At 45.4% G+C, this 14,006-nt stretch overlaps 1 non-coding gene across 1 annotated transcript; it reads left to right on the top strand.

Annotated features, from left to right (window-relative positions):
- The first annotated feature begins 8,647 nt into the window (after window positions 1-8,647).
- On the top strand, window positions 8,648-8,734 carry trnastop-uca (transfer RNA opal suppressor (anticodon UCA)). The gene has a single exon. It is a non-coding gene; the product is annotated as a tRNA-Sec (tRNA).
- Window positions 8,735-14,006: the final 5,272 nt, after the last annotated feature.

Genomic DNA, 14,006 nt, shown 5'->3' with positions numbered 1-14,006 from the left:
CTGTTTTTTTTAGTAAAACCACTAAGCAAAGGTGCTGTAGTGAGCAAGGTGTTTCTATATTGAAAGTGCTATTAAAAGGGTGTTGTACTAAGCAGAGAAGTGCTTCAGTGGGCACTAAGGGTTCTGTATTAAAGTGCTGTTTTTAAGTAAAAGCCACTAAGCAAAGGTGCTGCAGTGAGCAAAGTGTTTCTATATTAAAATTGCTATTAAAAAGGGTGTTGCACTAAGCAGAGAAGTGCTTCAGTGGACACTAAGGGTTCTGTATTAAAGTGCTGTTTTTAAGTAAAAGCCACTAAGCAAAGGTGCTGCAGTGAGCAAGGTGTTTCTATATTGGAAGTGCTATTAAAAGGGTGTTGCACTAAGCAGAGAGGTGCTTCAGTGGACACTAAGTAGCTGTATTTAAAAGTGCTGTATTTAAATAAAGGAGTGTTGCACTGAGCAAAGAGCGCTCTAGTGGACACTAAGTGTACTGCGTTAAGCAAGAGTGCTGTACCAGGCACAGGTGTGCTGTATCGATTATTTTAAGCTGTTTCTTTTTTTTTGTTTCAATAAATGCTGGTCTGTTTTGCACCCAAACCACGAGTCACGTTTTCTGTCTACATCGCTACCGAATATGTCCGGCGGTCAGAACCAGGAATAGGGGAGCGCTTCAAAACCGCACGGGGGTACCTGGAGCAGCTCAGAGGCTTCTGACTGGCCAGAGACAATAACCCCAACCCCGCTAGCGTGTGTGCTAATTCCAACAAAATGACGACCGTGGCAGGACTGTCGGCCAAGGTGTGCGATGTGGCAGACAATGGTTTGAGTCTGGAGAGAACAGCAGTTATTGGGTTTCTTTTTATCCCACTGGTTTGTTTGTGGTTAGGTTCCCACAGGCTTGGGGAAGTCACCCACAGGCTTAGGGAAGCCAGGGCAGAGAGTTGGGATAGGGAAAAGGAGGCTGAGGAATACCAGGCCAAGGTAGAGCGTCTGGTAGTTCAGTTTAGTGAGGGCAAAAGCCACACGAGGCATGAGTCAGAGTACCTGAAGTGTCTAATTGCAGAGGCCAAGAGCAATGAGATGAGGGTGTGGGAGGAGAATGCTCACCTCATACAAGAAATAAAAGAGCAGGAGGAAAAGGTTAGGGAGGTAAAGGCAGCATATAAGCTGGCCTGCGAGCAAGGGTTTGAGGAAGCAGATCATGGCCCTTGTAGAGCAGAGATAGAAAGCTTGAATATGGCTTTAAAAAGAGCAAAGGGGATGATATGTCTGATCAGCCCGAAGGCAGGTCAGTCGGATTTTACTGGCAGCCCAAGTAAAACCGTCCCACAGGCAACACCCAGGGAAAGGTCGGCCAGGGAATCAGAGGTCCCACGACCGCCACCCACGGCTCCAAGCTTTCAGGCGCTCTGGCAGCAAAGGGGGATGGAGGATGAGGTGGTAGAGGAAGCACAGCAGGCCCCGCTAGATAGGCTGGGACCAGGACCAGTGTACCCCCTCCGACAACGGAGGTACGGTCCGCCCGTTGATGAAGATGACCCAGGGGCCATCCAGAATCAGTTTCTGGTGCCGTATGGCACCCACCAGCTCAGGGACATGGTTAGCCACATCCCCAAGCTCACAAAAAAGGGAGACCCCTCTCTGCACTTCAGGGAGATAGAGCAAGCAGCTTGTGTAAATGACTGCGGTGAGGCAGAGCAAGCAAAAATGCTGCTGTTTTCCCTGGCAGGTGGTCTCCTCCAGTCCCTATCTGGTGAGTGCAAAAGGGGGCAGAGGGATTATGAGGGTCTCAAGAATGAGGTATTGGAGGCCATGGGACTCAATGATGGTAGCCCGTTCGCCCGGGTGGAAAGAACAGTGTAGCTCCCAGGGGAGTACCCGTAGGCGTTCGCAGACAGGCTGTGGCCAGTCTACCGGAGTGCATACCCGGGAATGCCAGGGCGGCAGCACTGGACCCAGTCCAATTGACTCACTGGCTCCGGTGTCTCATGACAAACAGCCTACCCCAGATCCAAGCCCAGGTCATGGCTTGGTTTGACCCCCAAAACCCCCAGACCACCGAAGAAGCGGTGATCCACCGGCTGACAGTAGCCTTCAGGAACATGAGGGGTATCGAGGCTTCCCAACCCAAGGGAAGAGTCCATGAGGTTAAACCTGGGAGCTAGAGTAAGAAAGAGTGGCACCAGGAGGGGAACCGTCCCTCCCAGGCTAGGTTAAATTGCTATGGGTGTGGGAAAGATGGTCACTGGAGAAAAGACTGTAAAAATCCTTGGAAGGACAAGGGAAAGGATCCCACAGCCCCAACCCAAAAGGCAGGGCCAGACCTCCCTCCCGCAGCAATTGAGTCATTTTTACAGTCCCTACAGTCTCTTCTGACTGGCCAGGGGAGAGTAGCAGCCACCACCGGTGTTTTAACCCCGTCTGCCCCACCTCACTCCCAGCAATGACTAGAGCCAGCGCAGCCTGTTGACCTGTGTCCCCGCGAAAATGCTGAGGGGAGCAGGCCCTATGTTGAGATGGGGGTGGAGATGGTGCAGGGGAGATATTCGGTGGACGCTGGCGCCTCCAGCATGGTGGTCCACTCGGAAGACCTGACCAATTCACCCCGGCCTAACGGGGTCCCATCCATCTTAATGGGACCCACAGGGAAACAGGCAGCTGGTAGTGAACCTGAGAATAGAAATCCCCAGCCCACAGCAGGTACAAGCTCACAAGCTGCACAGGCAGGCGCTGTGGCTTGTGTTAGGGGAAGAGCTATTCATGATTTTGAACAGGATTACTGGCAGGCAGCCAGTTATATCAAACAATGCGGGTTGTTTAAGCAGGGGGCAGGGGAACAGGCAGCTGGGATTGTCGAAGCTCCCCAGCACTTGGCCCGAGCGATTCCCCCTCTCTTGTGGGACTCCGGGGAGGAGCCTGAACCAGGTTTTTGACCTGAAGGGGAAGGCTCTCAGCCACTGGCAGCTGGTGGCAAGGGATTGCCTGTCCCCAGCCCAGGTTTGGGAAGGGAGGGACCCGAAGGAGGAGGTCCCCAGCTAGCAGGGAGTGTGACCCGAGCTAAGGATCTGCTCGCCAGGGTAGCCCCACCAGCAACACTTCCTAGGAGATCTCTTTGGGTACCCCAGCCCAAGAAAGTATGGTCACCCACTTTCCAGTGGTGTAGGGTGGTCTCCCGAGTCAGGGAGAGGCCAAAAGGCAGAGGTCCCCAACCAGCAGCCATAAGCTGCGAGGGACTAGAAACATAGAAGATAGGAACAGGAGTAGGCCATTCGAGCCTGCTCCACCATTCAACGAGATCATGGCTGATCATCCAAACCCTAGCACCCGGTCCCTACACCGACAGCCATCCCACCCAAGCCCTATCCCCGTAACCCCATAACCCCACGTATTTAATCCCCCCTAACACTAAGGGCCAATTTTTATCATGGTCAATCTACCTAACCCGCACATCTTTGGACTGTGGGAGGAAACCGGAGCACCCGGAGGAAACCCACGCAAACACAGGGAGAATGTGCAAACTCCACACAGACAGTCACCCGAGGCCGGATTTGAACCCAGGTCCCTGGCGCTGTGAGGCAACAGTGCTAACCAGTATGCCACCGTGCTACTAGTAGCTGGAATCAGTCCAGCCACGCCGCAGGAAGCAGCCTGTGGCAGCCCAACCAGGGATTAGGCTGGCCGCCCGGAGACGGGTGGCGCTTGTATGTAGCTTTGTTCAAGTAATGTGTGTATAAAGTATTAAGGTAGAACGTGTATTAAGGTAGAACGTGTTAATTTTAATTTTTATATTGCAATTCAGTAGTGATATTATTAGTGTATAAGTTTTAAGTATGGTACCGTTCCGGAATTGTATTGTGAATCAAGGTCGCGGGACCTGATTACACTACCCCACCCCCCGAGCCAGGGGACCTGGCGAGATGTCTTTTTCAGAGTTCTGGAAGGCACAGAGGACCAGCGTGTCGATGAGTGCTCAAGGAAGGAGCACTCCCAGCCCACGAAGAAAGGGGTCTGCAGGAAGCGGATGCCCACAACATTTAAACTGTTACTGCTAATCCCATTAAGATTAAGAATTTAATTTTACTGCTTGTTTGGAGTTAAGGGAAAAAATTGCATATGCCTAGGAATTATTGGCCCAGAAATTCGGGTCCCAACGCGTGAGTACGGACGGAGTACTCACGCGTGGACCTGATGGAAGTACCAGAATCTTGCATACACTACGCATGCGCGGGAAACCGGCACTTCCGATCCTCTGAACCAAGGGGTTCAGAGGTCGAACGCGTGTGCGCGGGAGTCTGCGCGTGCGCGTTGAACTTACTTTTTTGTTACAGGTTTTAACGTGCGGGTAAGCCTATACATTTTAGAAATGTAAAAAGCAGCCGTAAGGACTTCATTTTCAAAGGTAAGTGGTCAATTATTTAAAATTAAAACATTTTTTCCACAGGTTTTTTACTTTTAAATACTTTAAAGCAAGGTAAGTTTATTTTTAGCCCCATTTTTTTTATAAAATTATTTTTTTCAAAAATTTAAATTTTTGTTTAAAATAGTTATTTAATGTCATTTATAGTTTATTTACAAAGTGTGATTTAAAAAAAAAATTATTTGAATGTAAAGTACAGTTTTACAGCCTTAGCATTTATACGTTTTGACAGGTCCATCTGTCAAGACTTATGAATGGAGCATTTCCTGCTCCGATTGGCTGCTTGTTGCTCACGTGATCCCAGGGGACGCATCGCACTAACTACACCCCTGGGACATGCCAGCATAGTGCGCCGGCCTCTGGGACAGGCCTCGGAGAGGAATTCCACGCAGGCCAAGAGGTCAACTGCCGGTGTGCTAGGTAAGTATAGGTCGGGGGCTTGCACCCACGGGAAGCCCCCGGCCCAAATTTCTGGGCCGTTGTGTTTGCATTGTGAAAATTTAAAATACATTTCTGGCTGAAGAATAGTGCCATTTAATAAAGTGCCAGGCAATTGCAATGTAATAAAAAAAAAGGGGAAGCTCGTTGTCTTCCATGTGTATATTTAGCAGATATGTTGGCTGGGTGACAATCCCATTAAAGATGTTGTATCATGTTAAAATTATGTTACAAGCAGTGCAGGGGCATCGGACCCCTCCATGCTTGAGTTACTGTGAATATAAGTGGTGCAGGGATATTGGACCCCCTCCGTGTATTGATTATTTAATTAATCTTGTTTTCTGTCGATCGATGCCTACCGTACTGCGATTCTCTCTGGGCAGGGGAGATGGAGGTGTCGGGGGATCAAAGATAGATTTAGATAAGTATAAGTGAAGGTTGTTTGTGGGGGGTCAGAAATTATTGCTCACTTTTGGACAGGATACTACAAGCAAGTTTTAGTATCCAATGGGGGACTGTAGGGATTTCGCAATAATTTTGAAATTTCCTACAGTTCCGAAGATTGATTTATTGGATTAAAGAATACCTGGGTAATATACCCTTAAAAATCCAGGGAGCAAAATGGCCACCAGACCGCGTGGCAGAAGACAAAAAGGACTTGAAAAGGCAGCCTGCTGTGTCTGTGAAAAAGGTTCAATGGAGCAGTCAAACTGCCAATCAACGGCAGTTCAGGGAGTTCCCCTCCCTGCAGCAGACAATCGATATGTTTACAGAAACTGCTACAATGTTTACACAAAGGATTAACCACTTGAGACTGCAGTTTCAGTCCGACCACAAGGACAATGACTTTTGTTTCTGTTTACTCAAGCAATCAAGGAAATAGACATGGTTTTTTTCAAACCACGGCAGCTTTATTCAAAGCCCATCACAGACAATGAGGACACATTTAAACTGCAGCTTTATTCAAAGCCCATCACAGACAATGAGGACACATTTAAACTGAAAAAAACCTCAGTTTAAACGAATGGGTAATTCATCCAAACCCATTACAGACAATGGGGACAGTTTGGATCCCTTTTGTTTAGCCCAGATACATCCGGATTTGGGCGGGAAGGGCTCGGCCCCAAATGGGGTATAAAAGATAGCTTCTCAGAAGCCTCTCTCTCTCTGTGGCCTTGCCTCCGTGCCCTCTACAATGTGGGAGCCTGCCTAAAGGAGTGGAACACCAGCAGTTTACTTTTAAAATACTGGGGTGTTTTTACTTCGGCGCAGTGAAGATCAAAGGTCGCAGGGCACGGAGCAGGTGATTTTTCATTGGTGAACATATATTTTTCTGGCCCATTACTAGGCAACTTAGAATAGGTATACGTGTGGGAATTAAGTGGGAATTTTGTTAGAACTGTGATTTTAGTCGATTTTTCCTCATTGTGTCCGTTCTCTCCTCCCCTATTTAAGTAACAGTGTTGCACTAGCAGATAAGGCTGCAGTGAACACTGAGAGTAGCTGTATTAAAGTGCTGTTTTTTTCAGTAAAAGCCACGAAGCAAAGGTGCTGTAGTGAGCAAGGTGTTTCTATATTGAAAGTGCTATTAAAAGGTGTGCTGTATCGATTATTTTAAGTTGTGTCTTTCTTTTTTTTTGTTTCAATAAATGCTGGTCTGTTTTGCACCCAAACCACGAGTCACGTTTTCTATCTACATCGCTACCGAATAAGTCCGGCGGTCAGAACCAGGAATAGGGGAGCGCTTCGAAACCTGGAGCAGCTCAGAGGCTTCTGACTGGCCAGAGACAATAACCACAACCCCGCTAGCGTGTGTGCTAATTCCTAGAGGTGTGATGCCCAGAACTGCACACAGTACTCCAGGTGTGGTCTAACCAGGGTTTTGTATAGCTGCAGCATAACTTCTACCCCCTTGTACTCTAGCCCTCTAGATATAAAGGCCAGCATTCCATTAGCTTTTTTGATTATTTTCTGTACCTGTTCATGACATTTTAATGATCTATATACCTGAACCCGCAAGTCCTTTTGGACATCCACTGTTTTTAGCTTTTCACCATTTAAAAATACCCTGTTCTGTCCTTTTCAGGTCCAAAGTGGATGACCTCACATTTTCTTACATTGAAATCCATTTGCCACCGTTTTGCCCATTCGCTTAATCTATTAATATCCCTTTGTAATTTTATGCTTTCATCTATACTGCTCACAAGGCCGCCCATCTTTGTGTCATCGCCAAATTTAGATATATGACTTTCTATGCCATCATCTAAGTCGTTAATAAATATTGTGAATAATTGAGGCCCCAACACAGATCCCTGTGGGACACCACTAGTCACATCCTGCCAATTTGAATACCTGCCCATTATCCCTACTCTCTGTCTCCTGCCGCTCAGCCAATTTCCTAACCAGGTCAATAATTTGTCCTCAATTCTGTGGGCTTCTACCTTAGTTAACAGTCTCTTATGTGCGACTTTATCAAATGCCTTCTGGAAGTCCATATAAATAACATCCATAGACATTCCCCTGTCCACTACTTTAGTCACCTCTTCACAAAATGCAATCAGGTTTGTCAGGCATGTCCTGCCTTTCACAAATTCATGCTGGCTCAACTGAAAATTTGCGAGGTGTTCAGTCACCCTATCCTTAATTATAGACTCTAGCAATTTCCTGACAACAGATGTTAGGCTAACTTGTCTATAATTCCCGGTTTCCTTCTCCCGCCATTCTTAAAAACTGGAGTGACATGCTCAATTTTCCAACCTAAAGGGTCGGTTCCTGAATCGAGAGAACTTTGGAAGATTATAGTTAGGGCATCTGGAATGTGCTCACCCACTTCCTTTAAAAACTCTGGGATGGAAACCATCTGGTCCTGGGGATTTGTCACTCTTTAATGCCATTATTTTCTTCATTAATGATATTTTACTTACATTAATTTCATTGAGTCCCTGTTCCGATTCAATATTAGTTTCTTTGGGATTTCCAGCATGCTGTCCTCTTCTTCTACTGTAAATACTGACGCAAAGTAATTATTCAATGTGTCCGCCATTTCCCCATTGTAATTGACAATATCACCACTTGCAGTTTTTAAGGAGCCAACATTGCTCCTGACCACTCTCTTTTTCTTGATGTGACGATAAAAATTGTTTGTATTAATTTTGAAATCCCTTGCAAGTTTCTTTTCATACTCCCTTTTTGTAGCTCTTGCTGTATGTTTTGTAACCCTTTGCTGTTCTTTGTATCTTTCCCATTCGCCAGGATCTGTGCTATTTTTGTATGCCCTTTCCTTTAGTTTCATGCTGTCCTTACCTCTTTAGTTGTCCACAGCTGGTTTTTTTTTGCAAGTAGTGCTGTTGCCCTTCAGGGGTATAAACTAGTTCTGTATCATATTAAATTTCTTTTTTTAAACATCTTCCACTGATCTTCTGTCATATTACCCAGTGACAGATTTGCCCAGTTTACTGTGGACAGTCTCTGCCTCATCCCATTGAAAGTCGGCCTTACCTAAGTCTAGAATCTTGTATGATTGTTTGTGGAGCTATTTCTCAGTTGTTTGTAACCCAGAATCAGTGGGTTGAAATCTTGCTTTGTGATATTAGTAATGGACATGATAACACCAACAACCTGCATTTATATAGCGCCTTCAACGTAGTAAAACATCCCAAATCGCTTCATAGCTTGACACGAAATTCCATTTTAACTGTTGTGATTTGACGATGTGTCGAGTGAATGAGTCAGAGAGAAAAAACAAATCACCACAAGTTAAATGTGATGACCTTGTCAGTGGTTTATATATTGATGGAGTGAGTTAAGTACAATGCCTTGATGAACCTCAGTGGTCTGGGGTGCAGGCTTCAAACCTGTAGCTGTCTAGCGACAGAGTGGCTCGATTCCACCTTCCAGGCGGTGTTCTTAACTCTCATCTTCAATACAGACTTAAAAAAAAATATTCTTTCCATTTAGGCCGGAGTGTGACTGCTCACAATATATACCAACAACAGCTTGTGTTTATTGAATCTTACAGACACAGAGGGAGGCCATTTGGCCTGTTGCGCCTCTTTGAAAGAGCTGTTCAATTTACTTCCACATCCCCAGCTTCTTCCCAATAACACTGCAAGTAAGTTCTCTTTCAAATAAATGTCCAATTAACTTTTGTAAGTTTGTGTAGGAACAGAGGAACAGGAGCAGGCCGTTCAGCCCCTTGGGCCTGTTTCATCATTCAATGAGATCATGGCTGATCTGCGATTTAACTCCATATACCCGACCTTGGCCCATATCCCTTAATAGCTTTGGTTAACAAAAACTTATCAATCTCCGATTTAAAATTAACAATTGATCTCTAGTATCAATTGCCATTTGTAGAAGAGAGTTCCAAACTTCTACCACCCTTTGTGTGTAGAAGTGTTTCCTAATTTCACTCCTGAAAGGTCTGGCTCTAATTTTTAGACTCTGCCCCCTAGTCCTAGAATCCCCAACCAGCGGAAATAGTTTCTCTCTATCTACCCTATCTGTTCCCCTTAATATCCTGAAAACGTCTGTCAAATCACCTCTTAACCTTCTAAATTCTAGGGAATACAACCTTAATTTATGTAATCTTTCCTCGTAACATAACCCTTGAAGTCCGGGTATCATTCTGGGAAACCTACACTGCACTCCCTCCAAGGCCAATATATCCTTCCTAAGGTGTGGTGCCCAGAACTGCACACAGTACTCCAGGTGTGGTCTAAGCAGGGCTTTGTTTTGCTGCACCATAACTTCTACCCCCTTGTATTCTAGCCCTCTAGATATAAAGGCCAGCATTCCATTAGCTTTTTTGATTATTTTCTGTACCTGTTCATGACATTTTAATGATCGATATACCTGAACCCCCAAGTCCATTTGGACATCCAATGTTTTTAGCTTTTCACCATTTAAAAATACCCTGTTCTATCCTTTTTAGGTCCAAAGTGGATGACCTCACATTTTCTTACATTGAAATCCATTTGCCACCGTTTTGCCCATTCACTTAATCTATCAATATCCCTCTGTAATTTTATGCTTTCATCTATACTGCTCACAAGGCCGCCCATCTTTGTGTCATCGCCAAATTTAGATATATGACTTTCTATGCCATCATCTAAGTCGTGGGGTCAAGGTAGAAGCGTTCACGTCGCGGCCCTGTTTCAACCAATTCTACCACCACCACGCACAGCATGCCTGAAGACGGAAGTAGTCGTCGATGTCAGAAACACGGGTCTTTTTCAAGACCGGCATTGACTGTTATATCTGCTAACGTTGAAGGGTTCTCTATAGCTAAACAAAACATCCTCGCTACATTATGCAATGAGTTGGAGTGTGATGTCCTCTGCCTGCAGGAGACACATAGAGGAAGTGAGAACAACCGTCCAAAAATACCAGGAATGGTCCTGGCTATTGAAAGACCTCATCGACAATATGGCAGTGCTGTATTTGTTAGAGCTGGTTCAGTTGTAGAAGCCACTTCTAAAACAGAGGAGGACAACATCGAAATTCTAACTGTAGAGCTGAGCAAAGTAGTAGTGACCTCAGTGTACAAGCCACCTGGCACAGATTTCAGCTTCTCTAACCCTGTACCCAACCTGCACAATAAACCACAGATCATCATTGGAGACTTTAATAGCCACAATACCCAATGGGGGTACAAGAAGACTAACAACGATGGAGAAGCAGTCGAAGAATGGATGGACGCTAACCAGCTTAGTCTCATCCACGATCCTAAATTGCCAGCCTCCTTCCACAGTGCCCGCTGGAAGTGTAGATATAATCCAGATCTTGCCATTGCCAGCAACGACATCGCTGGCCTCTGCAAGAAGCTTGTCACAGACCCAATACCACAGACACAACACCGTCCTATTGTCATCCAGGTAAATGCAGCAGTGTTACCAACTGTCGTACCATTCAAAAGGCGCTTCAACTTCAAGAAGGCCGATTGGAACAGTTTTACACGAGCACTTGACCGCAAGGTTAAACGCATTAAACTACTACCTGAGCACTACAACCTCTTTGCAAAAGCTGTCCAAAAAACAGCTAGAAGGAAGATCCCCCGAGGTTGCAGAGTACACTACATCCCTGGTCTCACCAAGGAGAATGCTGAACTCTCCTGGGAGTATGTCTCAATGTTTGAATCTGACCCCTTCTCAGAGGAAACAATATCTACCGGTGAGAGGGTGATGTTAAGTATCTCTCAAGAACGTCAAAACACCTGGAACACCTTGATAGAGACAACAGATCTTACAAAAAACAGCAAGAAGGCATGGTCTCTCATATGCAAACTTGGAGGTGATCCCAAGAAAGCTGCCCAACATCCAAATGTGTCTGCTAGCCAGGTTGCACACCAGTTGCTCCTAAATGGAAAAATCAACAAGAAACAACCAAGAGCACAACTAGATAGGAAGAAGTACAGCGATGATCCTGGATTCACTAGACCATTCACCATGGAAGAGCTGGAAACTGGTATATCTAGTCTAAAACACGGGAAAGCAATTGGTCTTGACAACATAGCAACGGAACAGATAAAGCATTTTGGACAGAAAGCAAAGAAATGGCTCCTACAATTGTTCAACCACTGTCTGGCAACACACAAGCTACCTAATATCTGGCAGAAGGCACATGTAATTGCACTATTAAAGCCTGGAAAAGATCCCTGAGATCCTAAGAGTTTTCAGCCAATTTCACTGCTTTGCCACACCTATAAGCTGTTTGAACGCCTGATACTCAATAGGATAGCACCAACTGTAGATGAGAAGATCATTCCAGAGCAAGCAGGTTTCCGCCCCGGCAAATCAACAACAAGCCAACTGCTCAACCTCACACAACACATCGAAGATGGTTTTGAGCAAGGGATGGTAACAGGTGCTGTTTTTGTAGACCTGTCAGCAGCATATGATACAGTGAACCATGGATGTCTCCTCTGCAAGATTTTAGAGATGACAAAAGAGATTCACTTAACAGAGCTGTTAGAAAGCATGCTTCAGAATCACCGGTTCTATGATGAACTAGGTGGGAAGCACAGCAGGTGGCGTATTCAGAAGAATGGTCTTCCTCAGGGAAGCGTGCTTGCACCGCTGCTGTACAACATCTACATGAATGACCAACCAAAAGACGATGTTACATGCCGTTTTATATATGCTGATGACACTGCCCAAAACACTGATTTTAACACCGTGGAGAAAACGCTTTCTGAGGCCTTGGAGGGACTAAAATCCTACTATGAAGAAAACTACCTTCGTGCAAACCCATCAAAGATGCAAGTTTGTGCATTCCACCTCAGAAACCGTGAAGCCAAACGCCAGCTGAAAGTAACCTGGTGTGGAGCAACACTGACGCATTGCGAGCACCCTATCTACTTAGGAGTCACCCTTGACCGATGCCTCACCTTCAAGAACCACATCGAGAAGACAAAGACAAAAGTGAGCGTACGAAACAACATCCTGAATAAGCTAACTAACACAAGATGGGGAACAAGCCCGAAAACATTGCGAACCAGTGCACTTGCTCTTTGCTATTCCACTGCCGAATACGCCTGCCCTGCATGGGAAAGGTCTACTCATGCCAAGAAGATGGATGCCGTTCTGAATGCAAGCTGCCGATTTATCACAGGTTGCTTAAAACCAACAAACACCAACAGCCTATATATCCTGGCGGGTATCGCTCCCCCTGATATAAGAAGAACGGTAGCCAGCAAGAAAGAACGACTCCGTCAAACATCAGATGAGAGACACCCACTGCATTGTTATACACTAACACCCAGCCGCCTAAAGTCAAGAAAGAGCTTCATGAACAGTGTTGTTCCATTACAATCAACCTCATCTGAAGCCCGCATCGCCTTGTGGAAAGACCGGCTCGCCAGTCTTGAACAACCCCCAGCGATGGAAATTTTACTTGGTGAAAGCCTTCCCCCAGGAGCTAATTGCAACTGGGCAACCTGGAAGTGTCTTAACAGACTTAGGACCGGTGTAGGTTGCTCAAAGGTGTCACTAAGCAAATGGGGATATTCAACCAGCCCGACAACTTGTGAATGTGGAACTGAGGCACAGACTATGCAACATCTCCTGCAATGTCCATCATTAGAGGAACCCTGCACTGTTGCAGATCTTGCCGAATTCAACAACAAGGCGCAAAAATGTGTACAGTTCTGGCTGGGCTATGTATAGACTGTCCATGGACACGATAAGAAGATAAGAAGAAGAAGTCATTAATAAATATTGTGAATAATTGCGGCCCCAACACAGATCCCTGCGGGACACCACTAGTCACATCCTGCCAATTTGAGTACCTGCCCATTATCCCTACTCTCTGTCTCCTGCCGCTCAGCCAATTTCCTAATCAGGTCAATAATTTGTCCTCAATTCTGTGGGCTTCTACCTTAGTTAACAGTTTCTTATGTGGGACTTTATCAAATGCCTTCTGGAAGTCCATATAAATAACATCCATAGACATTCCCCTGTCCACTACTTTAGTCACCTCTTCACAAAATGCAATCAGGTTTGTCAGGCATGTCCTGCCTTTCACAAATTCATGCTGGCTCAACTGAAAATTTGCGAGGTGTTCAGTCACCCTATCCTTAATTATAGACTCTAGCAATTTCCTGACAACAGATGTTAGACTAATTGGTCTATAATTCCCGGGTATCCTTCTCCAACCATTCTTAAAAACTGGAGTGACATGCTCAATTTTCCAATCTAAAGGGTCGGTTCCTGAATCGAGAGAACTTTGGAAGATTATAGTTAGGGCATCTGCAATGTGCTCACCCACTTCCTTTAAAAACTCTGGGATGGAAACCATCTGGCCCTGGGGATTTGTCACTCTTTAATGCCATTATTTTCTTCATTACTGTTATTTTACTTACATTAATTTCACTGAGTCCCTGTTCCGATTCAATATTAGTTTCTTTGGGATTTCCAGCATGCTGTCCTCTTCTTCTACTGTAAATACTGACGCAAAGTAATTATTCAATGTGTCCGCCATTTCCCCATTGTAATTGACAATATCACCACTTGCAGTTTTTAAGGAGCCAACATTGCTCCTGACCACTCTCTTTTTCTTGATGTGACGATAAAAATTATTTGCATTAATTTTGAAATCCCTTGCAAGTTTCTTTTCATACTCCCTTTTTGTAGCTCTTGCTGTATGTTTTGTGACCCTTTGCTGTTCTTTGTAT

Source organism: Somniosus microcephalus, chromosome 9 (genome assembly GCF_052327205.1).
Source record: "Somniosus microcephalus isolate GS21.2 chromosome 9, FLI_Smic_1.0, whole genome shotgun sequence".
Classification (NCBI taxonomy): Eukaryota; Metazoa; Chordata; class Chondrichthyes; order Squaliformes; family Somniosidae; genus Somniosus; species Somniosus microcephalus.
Note: the sequence above shows the minus strand (reverse complement) of the source record. Positions and strands in the feature narration are given on the sequence as shown.